The 17167-nt window shown below is 43.8% G+C and overlaps 2 non-coding genes across 2 annotated transcripts; both read right to left on the minus strand.

Moving 5' to 3' along the window:
* Positions 1-11155: 11155 nt before the first annotated feature.
* On the minus strand, positions 11156-11334 carry LOC127012032 (5.8S ribosomal RNA). Its single transcript, XR_007765455.1, has one exon. It is a non-coding gene; the product is annotated as a 5.8S ribosomal RNA (ribosomal RNA).
* A 1203-nt stretch (positions 11335-12537) lies between these two features.
* Positions 12538-14532, minus strand: LOC127011899 (small subunit ribosomal RNA). Its single transcript, XR_007765357.1, has one exon. It is a non-coding gene; the product is annotated as a small subunit ribosomal RNA (ribosomal RNA).
* Between the last annotated feature and the right edge of the window lie 2635 nt (positions 14533-17167).

The following is a 17167-nucleotide window of genomic DNA, read 5'->3' on the forward strand; positions in this document are numbered from 1 at the left end:
AGAGCATATAGTGCCCCGAGGGTAGCCCTTTATGGCGGCAGTTACGGCAGTCCACCGCATTTTTGCACTTCGCCGCGACGTGGTCGTTCTGTCCGCACTGGCGGCAGACCTGGTTTTCTCTAGCGTACCGACACTCGCTGACTTTGTGGTCAAAACCAAGGCATCGGTGGCACGCATAGGTGCGCACTTGAGAGCGGCAGCGGTAAGAGAACCACTTGATATACACCCTCCCGCTTTCGAGAACGGCCAACGCCTGATCATCTACTTCCAGCGTCACGTTTATAGTGGCGCTGTTAGCTGCTGACCAGGGCTTGGTCGCCAGGACTACCGCCTTCTGGAACTCCTTCAGCGACATCTCCTCGAAGTTTTTCTCTTTTAACTCCATCATGAACTCATCCGGCGTCACAGTGGTGTCCACATCCTGTACCGTCACCCTGGGTTTTGCGGCAGTGTTTTTGGACACCTTAAGGCCCACCTCAGCGAATTTTGCGGAGGCAACGATTTTCGACATCTCCGCCTGCGATGGCGTGCGAATAATCGCGCCGCCCCGCTTCAACTCTCGCACCTCATGCACTCTGACGCCCAAAGCAGGCGCTACCTCTTTGCGGACCTTGTCCGCAATTTGCCTCCCTGATAAGGCCGGATCATCACATGCAACGACTGCCGACCAGGTCTCCCGGATTTTCCGCGGTGCGGCTACAGGGGCATAGGGGGCGACAGGGGCAGCAGGTGAGGCGATAAGGTGCGCGCCTCTAGCAGCGGCGGCTGCGTATGAGACGGCCGAGGCAACCGGTGTCTGCTTCTTAAGGCGGTCCTCAAGCACTCCAATCCGTATAAGGAGGGCTGCAACAACCTCCTCGTAGCGGTTGGCTACGGACTGCACCTTCACATTTGTGGCCGGGTTGGCATAGGAGACCATGAACATCCTACCGATCTCCGATCGGATGTCCCCCATCTCGGCAGCGACGGCACCATTACCTCTCCACTCCCTATCCGAGAAGGATTTTAGAGGACTGGCTGGTGCAACGAAGGTCTTCTCGTGTTCAGCAGAGGATGCAGCAGCGGCGGGGGCTGCGGGAGCGGCAGGGGCTGCGGCAAGGGCAGCGACAGGGGCAGCGGCAGCGGCAGCAGCAGGGGCAGCGGCAGCGGCAGGGGCTGTCGCAGTGTCAGCGGCAGTTGCATCCAGTGCCATCAACTTGCACCTAGAGGCGTCCCTCAGCGGCGCTTTATTGCGCTTACCTCTGGGTCGTCCTCTGCCCCCACTGCTTCCCCTACTACTAGCACTCTCACTGCCAGAATCTCCAACATCCATTTTGGGTGGCGCCATCCGCCGGTTATCGGCAGTTCCAACCCAAAAGCTTTTCCACCAAGGACTTACCCCTTTATTATCAGCTGATCGGAAAGCTCTATCAGCTGATCAGCTGATAAAAGTTTAGCGATGACACAAACCGCACAGCTGTTTTAGGCAAAATGTGCCTAAATAAGCCTAACGCCTCTCTCAAGAGAGCGCCTCTCTCGTGACACACGTGGCGCAATGGAAAATTTCCAATGGGAAAAACCCAATTTCACCCGGTTTCACCACTTTTACACAGGGAAAACACGCGCACTGGGTTCGCAGGCACAAAACAAGAATTTTCGTGCTGTTTCTAGCTTCGTATCTGGTCTCTATCAGTCAATATTGGCTACACTCGCGGAGCGTACGGAAAACACGTCTGTTCGCACGAGCAATCTAACACCGACGATGAGTAGATAGGGACAGTGGGAATCGGATCCCTCCGAACTTATTTAACGTGGCGTGTTCCACACTAAAGGGATTACAACCACGGCACTCACATATGCCCACTTTGGAGCATATAGTGCAGCGGGTCTAGGTTAAGCGCCAGACCAACGCCCCGGACTAGAAGCTATAGCTATGTACATAGCAACCACCCCAGTAGCAATTTAAGTACTTGCTTGTCGGGCAACTTGCGTTGGGGCGAGATCTATCTAAAATCTCTACTGTTCTTTGGGTCGCAGCACCCGAGTTGTATAAACGCAACATCCACGTCGAGCCCGGGGACTCTACCCGCGATATAGGTGTCAACCACAGCCACCACGAAACTCCCACAAGGGGGCCGACCTCAATGAGCAGCCTTGGATAACTGCTCAACCCGTGGTACCGAAAATTACAGGCTCGGTGGGCCTCACCCCTTCAGCTCCGACAAGCTTGGATGGGGCAACCATGTCATATTAGTCGCCTCCTACGACAAGCAATGACAGACTGTGGCAGTATTCTTCGCTGCTACCACACGGCAGGGATGAGGACTAAGAGTCCCTCCTCCGGTTGAACGCCTCCTCGGCAAACGCTGTAAGCCTTCTGGTCTTCTCCTGATCCGCTAGTATGCCATCGAATCCAATCCATCTTTCGCCAACTTGCTGCACACCAAGTCCATCGAGGTCTCGCAAATCTTCATAGTTCGGGCAGTCGCATAGAACATGTTGCCAGTCCTCATATGGGTCGCCACATGAGCATGCGGCAGTGCCCGACGCTCTGACACCAAACAGAAATGCGTTAAGCGATCCATGTCCTGTAAGCAAGAATCCGGTACGCATCGTGAATCCAAAGTTAGGATCGCGATAGGCAAATTCGACATCCGGGATGAACTTGTAGGTCACCCGGCCGGATGACTCTACGCTATCCCATCTGTCTTGCCACGCGTGCAGTAGATAGGGACAGGTGTGTCTCGGATCCCTCCGAACTTATTTAACGTGACGTGTTCCGCACTGAAGGGATTACAGCCACGGCATTCTAATATACCCACAAGGGAGTATATAATGCAAGGGTCTGGGTTAAGCGCCAAACCAACGCCCTGGACTAGAAGCTATAGCTATGTACATAGCAACCACCCCAGTAGCAATTTAAGTACTTGCTTGTCGGGCAAGCACTCCCCCTTGCATAGGGGCGAGATCTATCTAAAATCTCTACTGTTCTTTGGGTCGCAGCACCCGAGTTGTATTAACGCAACATCCACGTCGAGCCCGGGGACTCTACCCGCGATATAGGTGTCAACCACAGCCACCACGAAACTCCCACTAGGGGGCCGACCTCAATGAGTAGCCTTGGAGAACCACTCAACCCGTGGCACCGAAATTTCAGGCTCGGTGGGCCTCACCCCTTCAGCTCCGACAAGCTCGGATGGGGCAACCATGTCATATTAGTCGCCTCCTACGACAAGCAATGACAAGCTGTGGCAGTATTCTTCGCCGTTGCCACACGGCAAGGGAGTTTTGGGACTATTGTCCCGGCGCCTGCGGTTCATCCCTCGTCGCTTCCATCCTACGCCTCGAGAAGGCAGCATCAGCAAAAGCTCCTAGGAGACGCATCCGTTCTGGGGTCTCGACTACTCCTGCGACGTTCCATCGTTCTTGGACTCGAACAATGCCAAGGGCATCCAAGTCACGCAAATCGCTATAGAGGCGGCACTCACATAGTACGTGAAGCCAGTCCTCACTCTCCTCTCCACATGAGCATGCGGTTGTGGTGCTGAGGGTTCTACCATGGAGGAAAGCGTTGAACGACCCGTGTCCTGTCAGCAAGAATCCGGCTCTTAAGGTGAAGACAAAGTCCTTCCTCTTGTAGACGAACGCTGCCTCTGGGAAAAACTGGCGAGTCACAAAACCGTGAGCCGCTTGGTCCCATCTGAGTTGCCACTCATTTAGCAGACATTCGTCTAGCAGAGCCATCTTGGATTTCCAGTCCAACACAGACAAGTCCTGTCCATAGAGCCAGTCGCTCTCGTCCAGGGGAACGTGCTTTCTGAGCTTAAACTTCACTGCCATCCTGTGAGCATCTAAATCCATTGGAGGAGCACCAGCAAGCACCTGCAGTGCCACCGTGGACACTGTGCGGCATACCGGTAGGCATCCTAATAGGATGGTCCTCTGGCACGAGGTGAGGAGTCTTAAGGACTTGCCCTTGCTCGCCGCCTTGTACCAGACCGAGGCACCGAAGAGTGCACAGGGGACCATGAGTCCGCTGTATATCGTCCTCTTAGCACGGGAGCTGAGCCCCCAATCGACTCGGAGCACCCGTGCTAGCCCTCCGGCAACTCCAGCCAGCCGATCTCTGAGAGCAGAGATATGCGGGAGAAAGCTCATCCGCTCGCCGACTAAGATGCCAAGGTACCGGCATTTGGTGACGTATGGCAGGCTTGCTCCAGCAAACCGTACGGTCGGTCTCCTAGTGTCTGAAAGATTCCCTTTCAGCAACATGATTGCCGTCTTGCTGGTTGACACACTCACTCCAACCTCAGCTCCCCAGGCTCCCACGATGTCCATCAACTGCTCACCCTTTCGCTCCAGATCGGCACGGGAATTCCCATCGACGAAAAGTAGCAAGTCATCTGCAAACGCGCTCAGAGCACAATGTGGCTCCAGGCGCTGAAGCAGCACATCCATCAGTAGGTTCCAAATAAATGGACCACTGACGGACCCTTGCGGGCAGCCCCGTGTAACCGACACTGTGGCCGCTTCGTAACTGCTGATGATACTGGCACTTCGACCGGAGAAATAACTTTTCCACAAGTCTATCTCTCGACAGCCGACGTCGATAAGCCGATCCAGCACCGCGTTCCACTCAACATTGTCGAAGGCACCCTTGAAATCAACAAAGATTCCCAGCACCCTCCTCTCGCGGCTGGTGGAAACGGTGTTTTTAGCGTGCATCCACGCATCCTCAACGCAGCGTCCAGGCCGAAATCCAAATTGCCATCTGCAGCCATCCGGTAGCACATCCTTCAGTCGTTTCACCATGATCCCTTCCAGCACCTTTCCGAACACTGGCAAAAGGCATATGCCACGATAAGAGGCAGGATCGCTCCTGTCCTTATCTGGCCCCTTTACCAGCGGTATCACTCTCGGGTGTTTCCACTCGGCAGGAAAATATCCTTCCGAGAGGCATCGAGAGTACAACTTCGTCAGGTGCTGAGGGATAGCACGCCATACCTCCTTGACGATCCCACCCGTGATGCCGTCCATTCCCGGCGATCGCCGGCTTCTCAGCTTCGCGACGCTGGTTGCCACCTCGAAGGCTTCGAGGGTCGGTGGAGCAGCAGGAGTTATACCCTCATGCACTGTGGATTCCGCAACAGGGAAGAAGTTGCGGAGGAGTATATCTGCGCAGTCGTGCCATGTCGTAAGTAGCGCGCCGTTCGACCTAAGACATCCAAGATCGGTTGTCTTTTTCCGGCCTCGGCATATTCGGTAGGCGTGCCCCCATGGATCATCCTTGTGCCGTCCCACGAAGTCCCGCCAGTTTTGTTCCTTTGTCATCAGGATAAGCTTCTTATACTGGCCTGAGGCAAGCCTTAATCCAGCGGCAAGTCGCTCAACATCGCCGGTGCCACTCCGACGAGCTGCCTGCAGCCTGCGCCTCAGTCTCCTGACCTCTTGGCGCTTGGTACTCAGTTCAGGATTCCACCATATTACGTTTCCCCTTGCTGCAGGTATCCTGCGCCCTATTACCCTGTCGCACACTTCGTGTACGATGGAGCGAAGGGCTGACACATGATCATCCAACGGCGATTCCTCCAGTTCCTCGAGACATTCAGCTACATCCCTTAGTTCTACTCTGAATCTTCGCCAACTTGCATTGGAGAGCCTCCATTGCGGTACCGGAGCTAGGCTCTCAACGGTACTGCTTGGATCTGGAGTAACCTCAACAGTGATGATGTTGTGGTCACTCAGCTCCCAGAAGTCAACTCTCCATTCGTATGTTGCCCACACACGCGCTGCTTCGTTGGTGAAGGTCACGTCGATATCACTTCTGGAGCGGTGATTATCGAACGTGAACACCTGGCTGGCCGTATTAAGCACACAGACACCGCTTGCGATGATCCACTCGTCCATGTGCTGTCCCCGTTCGCGATTCAGACGGTCTCCAGAGTTAGCTGGAGTTTTGCTGAACCACATCGGGGAAACCGCATTCGCATCAAGTCCGAGGATTGTCGGTGTCCTGCTGGCTAGCAGCAGAACCGTATCCAGGTAGTCAGTGTAGGGCTGCAGGGCAGCTGAGTACTGGCAGTATACGGAGGACAGAAAAATGGTGCCGTATTTTCCTGTGACACTCACGCACACTCCATAATCCGTCGTCAATGTCTCGATGGGCATGCAGATGGCAGACGGGTCGTCCACGATGATGGCAGCTTTCTTCCTTTTGTCAGCGAAGATTCTCATGCCTCCAGGGAGTCCAGTGAGACGCTTGCCTGCGTCCACATAGGGCTCCTGAATGAGTGCGAACAGGTGGCCAGCATCTCTCATCCGCTTTGCAAGCTCGATGACAGCGCAACGGCCTCGACCACAATTCGCTTGGATGAAGCTGAACATGTTAATGTCTAGCTTGCACCCTGGCTAGCACAGCGCTATATATCGGGCATCCACCCGAGAGCATATAGTGCCCCGAGGGTAGCCCTTTATGGCGGCAGTTACGGCAGTCCACCGCATTTTTGCACTTCGCCGCGACGTGGTCGTTCTGTCCGCACTGGCGGCAGACCTGGTTTTCTCTAGCGTACCGACACTCGCTGACTTTGTGGTCAAAACCAAGGCATCGGTGGCACGCATAGGTGCGCACTTGAGAGCGGCAGCGGTAAGAGAACCACTTGATATACACCCTCCCGCTTTCGAGAACGGCCAACGCCTGATCATCTACTTCCAGCGTCACGTTTATAGTGGCGCTGTTAGCTGCTGACCAGGGCTTGGTCGCCAGGACTACCGCCTTCTGGAACTCCTTCAGCGACATCTCCTCGAAGTTTTTCTCTTTTAACTCCATCATGAACTCATCCGGCGTCACAGTGGTGTCCACATCCTGTACCGTCACCCTGGGTTTTGCGGCAGTGTTTTTGGACACCTTAAGGCCCACCTCAGCGAATTTTGCGGAGGCAACGATTTTCGACATCTCCGCCTGCGATGGCGTGCGAATAATCGCGCCGCCCCGCTTCAACTCTCGCACCTCATGCACTCTGACGCCCAAAGCAGGCGCTACCTCTTTGCGGACCTTGTCCGCAATTTGCCTCCCTGATAAGGCCGGATCATCACATGCAACGACTGCCGACCAGGTCTCCCGGATTTTCCGCGGTGCGGCTACAGGGGCATAGGGGGCGACAGGGGCAGCAGGTGAGGCGATAAGGTGCGCGCCTCTAGCAGCGGCGGCTGCGTATGAGACGGCCGAGGCAACCGGTGCCTGCTTCTTAAGGCGGTCCTCAAGCACTCCAATCCGTATAAGGAGGGCTGCAACAACCTCCTCGTAGCGGTTGGCTACGGACTGCACCTTCACATTTGTGGCCGGGTTGGCATAGGAGACCATGAACATCCTACCGATCTCCGATCGGATGTCCCCCATCTCGGCAGCGACGGCACCATTACCTCTCCACTCCCTATCCGAGAAGGATTTTAGAGGACTGGCTGGTGCAACGAAGGTCTTCTCGTGTTCAGCAGAGGATGCAGCAGCGGCGGGGGCTGCGGGAGCGGCAGGGGCTGCGGCAAGGGCAGCGACAGGGGCAGCGGCAGCGGCAGCAGCAGGGGCAGCGGCAGCGGCAGCGGCAGCGGCAGGGGCTGTCGCAGTGTCAGCGGCAGTTGCATCCAGTGCCATCAACTTGCACCTAGAGGCGTCCCTCAGCGGCGCTTTATTGCGCTTACCTCTGGGTCGTCCTCTGCCCCCACTGCTTCCCCTACTACTAGCACTCTCACTGCCAGAATCTCCAACATCCATTTTGGGTGGCGCCATCCGCCGGTTATCGGCAGTTCCAACCCAAAAGCTTTTCCACCAAGGACTTACCCCTTTATTATCAGCTGGTCGGAAAGCTCTATCAGCTGATCAGCTGATAAAAGTTTAGCGATGACACAAACCGCACAGCTGTTTTAGGCAAAATGTGCCTAAATAAGCCTAACTCCTCTCTCAAGAGAGCGCCTCTCTCGTGACACACGTGGCGCAATGGAAAATTTCCAATGGGAAAAACCCAATTTCACCCGGTTTCACCACTTTTACACAGGGAAAACACGCGCACTGGGTTCGCAGGCACAAAACACGAATTTTCGTGCTGTTTCTAGCTTCGTATCTGGTCTCTATCAGTCAATATTGGCTACACTCGCGGAGCGTACGGAAAACACGTCTGTTCGCACGAGCAATCTAACACCGACTGTGAGTAGATAGGGACAGTAGGAATCTCGTTAATCCATTCATGCGCGTCACTAATTAGATGACGAGGCATTTGGCTACCTTAAGAGAGTCATAGTTACTCCCGCCGTTGACCCGCGCTTACTTGAATTTCTTCACTTTGACATTCAGAGCACTGGGCAGAAATCACATTGTGTCAACACCCGCTAGGGCCATCACAATGCTTTGTTTTAATTAGACAGTCGGATTCCCCAAGTCCGTGCCAGTTCTGAATTGATTGTTAATTGATAATCGTTATAATTAATAAGAACTAATTGGTTTAACCCAATTAGTATTCTTAAAAATTTTAGCAAGAAAGTTCCACAATTGGCTACGTAACTAAACTATCCGGGGAACAAGTAACTAACATAAATGCTAGAAACTCTATTTACCCAGAACGAGCACATAAACCATGTTATTGTTTCCCAATCAAGCCCGACTATCTCAATCTTCAGAGCCAATCCTTATCCCGAAGTTACGGATCTAATTTGCCGACTTCCCTTACCTACATTATTCTATCGACTAGAGACTCTTCACCTTGGAGACCAGCTGCGGATATTGGTACGGCCTGTTGAGAAGTTTGCGTGTCCCCACCATAAATTTTCAAGGTCCGAGGAGAAAATATCGACACAACAGTATATGTCATGCTCTTCTAGCCCATCTACCATATCTCTCTGCGAAAGACTTCCATGGTAGTACGGCTATAAAACAGAAAAGAAAACTCTTCCGATATCTCTCGACGGCTTCTTTATGGTCGTTCCTGTTGCCAGGATGAGCACGAGGCCCATATTTAATAACAAACGGATACTCAACAGGTTACGGAATTGGAACCGTATTCCCTTTCGTTCAAAATTATTCAAGTATATTAATTTAGCTAGATTTTATATAATATATATATTTGTTTGGCATTTGTATTTTACTTGAAAATTTTCGGCTTTCGCCTTGAACTTAGGACCGACTAACTCGTGATCAACCACTGTTCACACGAAACCCTTCTCCACTTCAGTCCTCCAAGGTCTCATTCGATTATTTGCTACTACCACCAAGATCTGTACCAATGGCAGCTCCATGCAGGCTTACGCCAAACACTTCTACGCATACCATTGTACCTTCCTACTCACTAAAGTTTCAAAATTTATATTACAAGTAATAAAATCATCTACTTTAGCGGTAATGTATAGGTATACAACTTAAGCGCCATCCATTTTAAGGGCTAGTTGCTTCGGCAGGTGAGTTGTTACACACTCCTTAGCGGATTTCGACTTCCATGATCACCGTCCTGCTGTTTTAAGCAACCAACGCCTTTCATGGTATCTGCATGAGTTGTTAATTTGGGCACCGTAACATTACGTTTGGTTCATCCCACAGCGCCAGTTCTGCTTACCAAAAGTGGCCCACTGGGCACATTATATCATAACCTTGAACTTCATATCAAGAAAGTTAAGGTTCTTACCCATTTAAAGTTTGAGAATAGGTTAAGATCGTTTCGACCCTAAGGCCTCTAATCATTCGCTTTACCAGATAAGATTATTTTATATAATATTAAAATGCACCAGCTATCCTGAGGGAAACTTCGGAAGGAACCAGCTACTAGATGGTTCGATTGGTCTTTCGCCCCTATACTCAATTCTGACAATCGATTTGCACGTCAGAACTGTTTCGGTCTTCCATCAGGGTTTCCCCTGACTTCAACCTGATCAAGTATAGTTCACCATCTTTCGGGTCACAGCATATATGCTCAAGGTACGTTCCAGTTAGAGGCATAAATAATATAAATATCATTATACATAACTATATAGAACGCCCCGGGATTGTGTTAATTAGCTATAAATAGTTAAAAAACTAATCCCATTATTAGTCAAGTTAATTACGCTATTAGGTTTATATCCCAATAACTTGCACATATGTTAGACTCCTTGGTCCGTGTTTCAAGACGGGTCCCGAAGGTATCCTGAATCTTTCGCATTGTTAATCCTACAAGTGCATATAATAAACACAAAAATCAATGATAATTATGCCATTATATAATTCCGAAAAATTAACGCACTGTATTCATATAAATCTATCAGCACTTTATCAAATTAATAACATTTATTCTGTGTTAAAATGCAAGCAAATTAATTTGAATAAACTATAAGTTATATTTTATGATAAATTTGGTATGCTAATAGATTACAATGTCCTTATATGGAAAAAATGCACACTATTATCATCGGTCTCATGGTTATATTTAGTTTTAGATGGAGTTTACCACCCACTTAGTGCTGCACTATCAAGCAACACGACTCTTTGGAAACATCATCTAGTAATCATTAACGTTATACGGGCCTGGCACCCTCTATGGGTAAATGGCCTCATTTAAGAAGGACTTAAATCGTTAATTTCTCATACTAGAATATTGACGCTCCATACACTGCATCTCACATTTGCCATATAGACAAAGTGACTTAGTGCTGAACTGATTTCTTTTCGCTCGCCGCTACTAAGAAAATCCTTGTTAGTTTCTTTTCCTCCCCTAATTAATATGCTTAAATTCAGGGGGTAGTCCCATATGAGTTGAGGTTGTGTATAACTTTTATATGCAATTAATTCTTTATATATAATGATAAAACATTTTATTAAATTCGTTATATTAATAATATCTGTATATAAATGGCATTTGTTTGATTTAACGAATCAACGAAGAACAATAATATTGTCAACGGTTTTTTATTTTCTAATCATTAATAAGAGACAATTCTAGATAAATTTTTATGCTAGACATTTCTCAGTATCATTTGATTGAAAAAGAAAATATTTCTCTTCGTTTTTCACATTCAAATTATTTACTAATGTGAGATAATGTTTTTCATATATTTTTTAATATTATGAATAAAATAATTAAATTATTATTATCCAATAATATACCATATGCTTATAAAATTTCATTATAAAATTTGTATAAGCAACTTAATTAGCATAGTCTTACAACCCTCAACCATATGTAGTCCAAGCAGCACTATAAAATTAATTAAAGTACATAACAGCATGGACTGCGATATGCGTTCAAAATGTCGATGTTCATGTGTCCTGCAGTTCACACGATGACGCACAGTTTGCTGCGTTCTTCATCGACCCATGAGCCGAGTGATCCACCGCTTAGAGTTTTATAAATTGGTTTCTTAATTTTGTCAAATATGTTTTTATTGAAAGAAATTAAAAATACACCATTTTACTGGCATATATCAATTCCTTCAATAAATTTATTTTTATACCTAAAACGAATGCTGCGAAATGTCTTAGTTTTATATAACCAATATATATCAAAGTATTTCTTTTTAAATTGCATTTATTGTAAATAAATATATATATATATATATTAATACTTTTTTAGCGATATAAATTGAAATTTATATAAAACATTAACCTGTATAAAACCAGGTACAACATTGTACATTTTAGGTTGTTGCATAATTCAATGTATGCGCATAACTGAGATGAACAATACATATCGCAACGCGTGTATATTATGGTCCATATACACACAGTATTTTAATTGTGTTTATATACAATAATAATTTAATATTATTATTTTAATAATTCGATTTGCTTGTTCGAATTTTTATTTGTTTGTTTTGGCTGCTTATTATTTCTCTCATATGTATTAAATACAATATATAATTTTAATATTTGCATTATTTCGATTTGCTTGTTCGAAATTTCATTTGATCTATATTAGATCATATACATTTTGGCAATTCATATTTTATTTGTATTACTATAATGTATTTATTATAATATAAACAAATATTTTATTAACGGTAAGGATATACAATAATAATTTAATATTATTATTTTAATAATTCGATTTGCTTGTTCGAATTTTTATTTGTTTGCTTTGGCTGCTTATTATTTCTCTCATATGTATTAAATACAATATATAATTTTAATATTTGCATTATTTCGATTTGCTTGTTCGAAATTTTATTTGATCTATATTAGATCTCATATACATTTTGGCAATTCATATTTTATTTGTATTATTATAATGTATTTATTATAATATAAACAAATATTTTATTAACGGTAAGGATATACAATAATAATTTAATATTATTATTTTAATAATTCGATTTGCTTGTTCGAATTTTTATTTGTTTGCTTTGGCTGCTTATTAATTTCTCTCATATGTATTAAATACAATATATAATTTTAATATTTGCATTATTTCGATTTGCTTGTTCGAAATTTCATTTGATCTATAATAGATCTCATATACATTTTGGCAATTCATATTTTATTTGTAATACTATAATGTATTTATTATAATATAAACAAATATTTTATTAACGGTAAGGATATTAAAACATTAATGATCCTTCCGCAGGTTCACCTACGGAAACCTTGTTACGACTTTTACTTCCTCTAAATAATCAAGTTCGGTCAACTTTTGCGAAACAACCGTAACACGCAAGGCGTCACAGTGATCACGTCCGGAGACCTCACTAAATAATTCAATCGGTAGTAGCGACGGGCGGTGTGTACAAAGGGCAGGGACGTAATCAATGCGAGTTAATGACTCACACTTACTGGGAATTCCAAGTTCATGTGAACAGTTTCAGTTCACAATCCCAAGCATGAAAGTGGTTCAGCGGTTTACCCGGACCTCTCGGTCTAGGAAATACACGTTGATACTTTCATTGTAGCGCGCGTGCAGCCCAGGACATCTAAGGGCATCACAGACCTGTTATTGCTCAATCTCATTATTGCTAGACGCAATTTGTCCATTTAAGAAGCTAGTGTCCTTATAATGGGACAAACCAACAGGTACGGCTCCACTTATATAAACACATTCAAACACAATAAACATTTTACTGCCACCATGAATGAAGGCTATATAAGCTTCAACACCATAATCCTGAAGATATCTATTTAATATATTTGAGTCTCGTTCGTTATCGGAATTAACCAGACAAATCACTCCACGAACTAAGAACGGCCATGCACCACCACCCATAGATTCGAGAAAGAGCTATCAATCTGTCTTACACACTTATGTTCGGACCTGGTAAGTTTTCCCGTGTTGAGTCAAATTAAGCCGCAGGCTCCACTCCTGGTGGTGCCCTTCCGTCAATTCCTTTAAGTTTCAGCTTTGCAACCATACTTCCCCCGGAGCCCAAAAGCTTTGGTTTCCCGGGAAGCGACTGAGAGAGCCATAAAAGTAGCTACACCCAATTGCTAGCTGGCATCGTTTATGGTTAGAACTAGGGCGGTATCTGATCGCCTTCGAACCTCTAACTTTCGTTCTTGATTAATGAAAACATCTTTGGCAAATGCTTTCGCTTAAGTTAGTCTTACGACGGTCCAAGAATTTCACCTCTCGCGTCGTAATACTAATGCCCCCAAACTGCTTCTATTAATCATTACCTCTTGATCTGAAAACCAATGAAAGCAGAACAGAGGTCTTATTTCATTATCCCATGCACAGAATATTCAGGCATTTGAAGCCTGCTTTAAGCACTCTAATTTGTTCAAAGTAATTGTACCGGCCCACAATAACACTCGTTTAAGAGCACTAATGCAGGTTTTTAAATAGGAGGAACATATGAAAAAATACAAGTATCTAAGCACATGTAAGAACTCCACCGGTAATACGCTTACATACATAAAGGTATAGTACTAACCACAATTGTAAGTTGTACTACCCGTATGAAGCACAAGTTCAACTACGAACGTTTTAACCGCAACAACTTTAATATACGCTATTGGAGCTGGAATTACCGCGGCTGCTGGCACCAGACTTGCCCTCCAATTGGTCCTTGTTAAAGGATTTAAAGTGTACTCATTCCAATTACAGGGCCTCGGATATGAGTCCTGTATTGTTATTTTTCGTCACTACCTCCCCGAGCTGGGAGTGGGTAATTTACGCGCCTGCTGCCTTCCTTAGATGTGGTAGCCGTTTCTCAGGCTCCCTCTCCGGAATCGAACCCTGATTCCCCGTTACCCGTTGCAACCATGGTAGTCCTAGATACTACCATCAAAAGTTGATAGGGCAGACATTTGAAAGATCTGTCGTCGGTACAAGACCATACGATCTGCATGTTATCTAGAGTTCAACCAATATAACGATCTTGCGATCGCTTGGTTTTAGCCTAATAAAAGCACATGTTCCATAAGGTTCATGTTTTAATTGCATGTATTAGCTCTAGAATTACCACAGTTATCCAAGTAACTGTTAACGATCTAAGGAACCATAACTGATATAATGAGCCTTTTGCGGTTTCACTTTTAATTCGTGTGTACTTAGACATGCATGGCTTAATCTTTGAGACAAGCATATAACTACTGGCAGGATCAACCAGAATAATGTTTTTATTCATATTTCATTCATATTTTTTGAATAGAAATTAGCAATATATATGTTGTTATAGATTTTATTTCTATCGAATACGGCCATTTTTATATAGCATTCGTATACGTTTGTTTTCCAATTTATACTTGTTTCGCCACTAATAATAACAAGTTTTTATTGATGTCAAAAAGAATCATATTCTTTATAAACACAATATTTATTTTTCATATATTTTCTTTATATATGCACATTTCATTCTAAAATATCATTTTTGTTCGACATACATAATATATTGTATCCACACATGTACAATTTTTGTTTAACCAATATAAGATATTGAGTTAATCATTTGTATTTTGACGATAAATTTAAAATTTATCTATATATATCCATATAAGTCTCTGGTAATATATAAAATAGAACCGAGTGTATATATATAATTATTACTACTATATTTATTTCTTAAATAATATATACTTATATATTATTTATATATATACTCTTTATTATATATTATATAATTTCTTAAATAACTCTCTTAATAGCTATTTTTTATTATCAACAATATAAGTTGATATTAATATTGAAAATGTATTCATAATTACATTTTTATATTTCTTTGGTAGACTTTTATGTACTATTATTATTTAATAATACACATATAATATAAATCATGTTAGCCTACCTCCTAAAATTAACGATAAAATTCAGAAACAATTTGTTATTCTATGTACAATAGAAACTTGGCCTTTGTTTCAACGTTATTATCTTTGGGCTTAAAATATTAACCGCGGAGCCAAGTCTCGTATTCAAATAAATGAATAAAGAAACAAATTTGACGGATAATATCTTCTCTACTGACATATGTCAATAGCAGACGGCCGGCCCATTGACCATCCTATAGTAGTTTTTGGACACGCTGTCTCCCATTCGGGTATATTCAATTTACTTTGCCACTCACCCATATAGTGTTCTCTTATATAATAAGACAACGCACTTTTATATTCATTATATGGATATATTGCCTTCCTCATATTTGCCACACCACCTATAGTAGTTTTTGGACACGCTGTCTCCCATTCGGGTATATTCAATTTACTTTGCCACTCACCCATATAGTGTTCTCTTATATAATAAGAAAACGCACTTTTATTTTCATTATATGGATATATTGCCTTCCTCATATTTGCCACACCACCTATAGTAGTTTTTGGACACGCTGTCTCCCATTCGGGTATATTCAATTTACTTTGCCACTCACCCATATAGTGTTCTCTTATATAATAAGAAAACGCACTTTTATTTTCATTATATGGATATATTGCCTTCCTCATATTTGCCACACCACCTATAGTAGTTTTTGGACACGCTGTCTCCCATTCGGGTATATTCAATTCTCTTTGCCACTCACCCTTATAGTATTCTCTTATTTAATAAGAATACTAAAATACTTCTCATATTATAGATGTAATCTATTAACTTCTCAATATCCATACGGTTTATGTATGGTATTGACAAAATCCTATGCATTTGCATAAGATTTATTTTGCCACAATTTATAGTACTAGTGCCGCCCTCACTAGGTATAAATATCTCATTTCGCTAGTAGTGTATGGGCAAATTCTACTAGCTATTCTCATAAATATGTCACTTATATGCCATATCTATACAATTCATGCACTTTTATATGTATATTTGCTATATTATACATTATTATGCCTTATAGGTATTATACCTATAAGCCACATCCATACGATTGCTTAATATAAATATATGTATAATTTTTTATACATATTTTTTTTTTATTTATGTATGGTTTTTTATTCATATCCATATACTGTATTCAATTTTATATGGATATGATTGGCGTTTTATATAGTATTGACAAAATCATAAGTTTGACCAATACGAGGAGAGGTCCGCCAACGACCACCTCCCTATAGGTGTTTTTGGACACGCTGTCTCCCATTCGACTGCTTACTATACTAGGGGCTACCCGCTCCGTATGATATTCTCTCATATAACAAGAGAATGCAAGAAATATTCGTATTTTATGAATATAATCCATTTATTTTTCAATATCCATACGTTTTACTTAGTTTTTTGTACGGTATTGACAAAATCCTATGCATTTGCATAAGATTTATTTTGCCACAATTTATAGTACTAGTGCCGCCCTCACTAGGTATAAATATCTCATTTCGCTAGTAGTGTATGGGCAAATTCTACTAGCTATTCTCATAAATATGTCACTTATATGCCATATCTATACAATTCATGCACTTTTATATGTATATTTGCTATATTATACATTATTATGCCTTATAGGTATTATACCTATAAGCCACATCCATACGATTGCTTAATATAAATATATGTATAATTTTTTATACATATTTTTTTTTATTTATGTATGGTTTTTTATTCATATCCATATACTGTATTCACTTTTATATGGATATGATTGGCGTTTTATATAGTATTGACAAAATCATAAGTTTGACCAATACGAGGAGAGGTCCGCCAACGACCACCTCCCTATAGGTGTTTTTGGACACGCTGTCTCCCATTCGACTGCTTACTATACTAGGGGCTACCCGCTCCGTATGATATTCTCTCATATAACAAGAGAATGCAAGAAATATTCG

Source organism: Drosophila biarmipes, unplaced genomic scaffold (assembly GCF_025231255.1).
Source record: "Drosophila biarmipes strain raj3 unplaced genomic scaffold, RU_DBia_V1.1 ptg000016l, whole genome shotgun sequence".
Lineage (NCBI taxonomy): Eukaryota > Metazoa > Arthropoda > Insecta > Diptera > Drosophilidae > Drosophila > Drosophila biarmipes.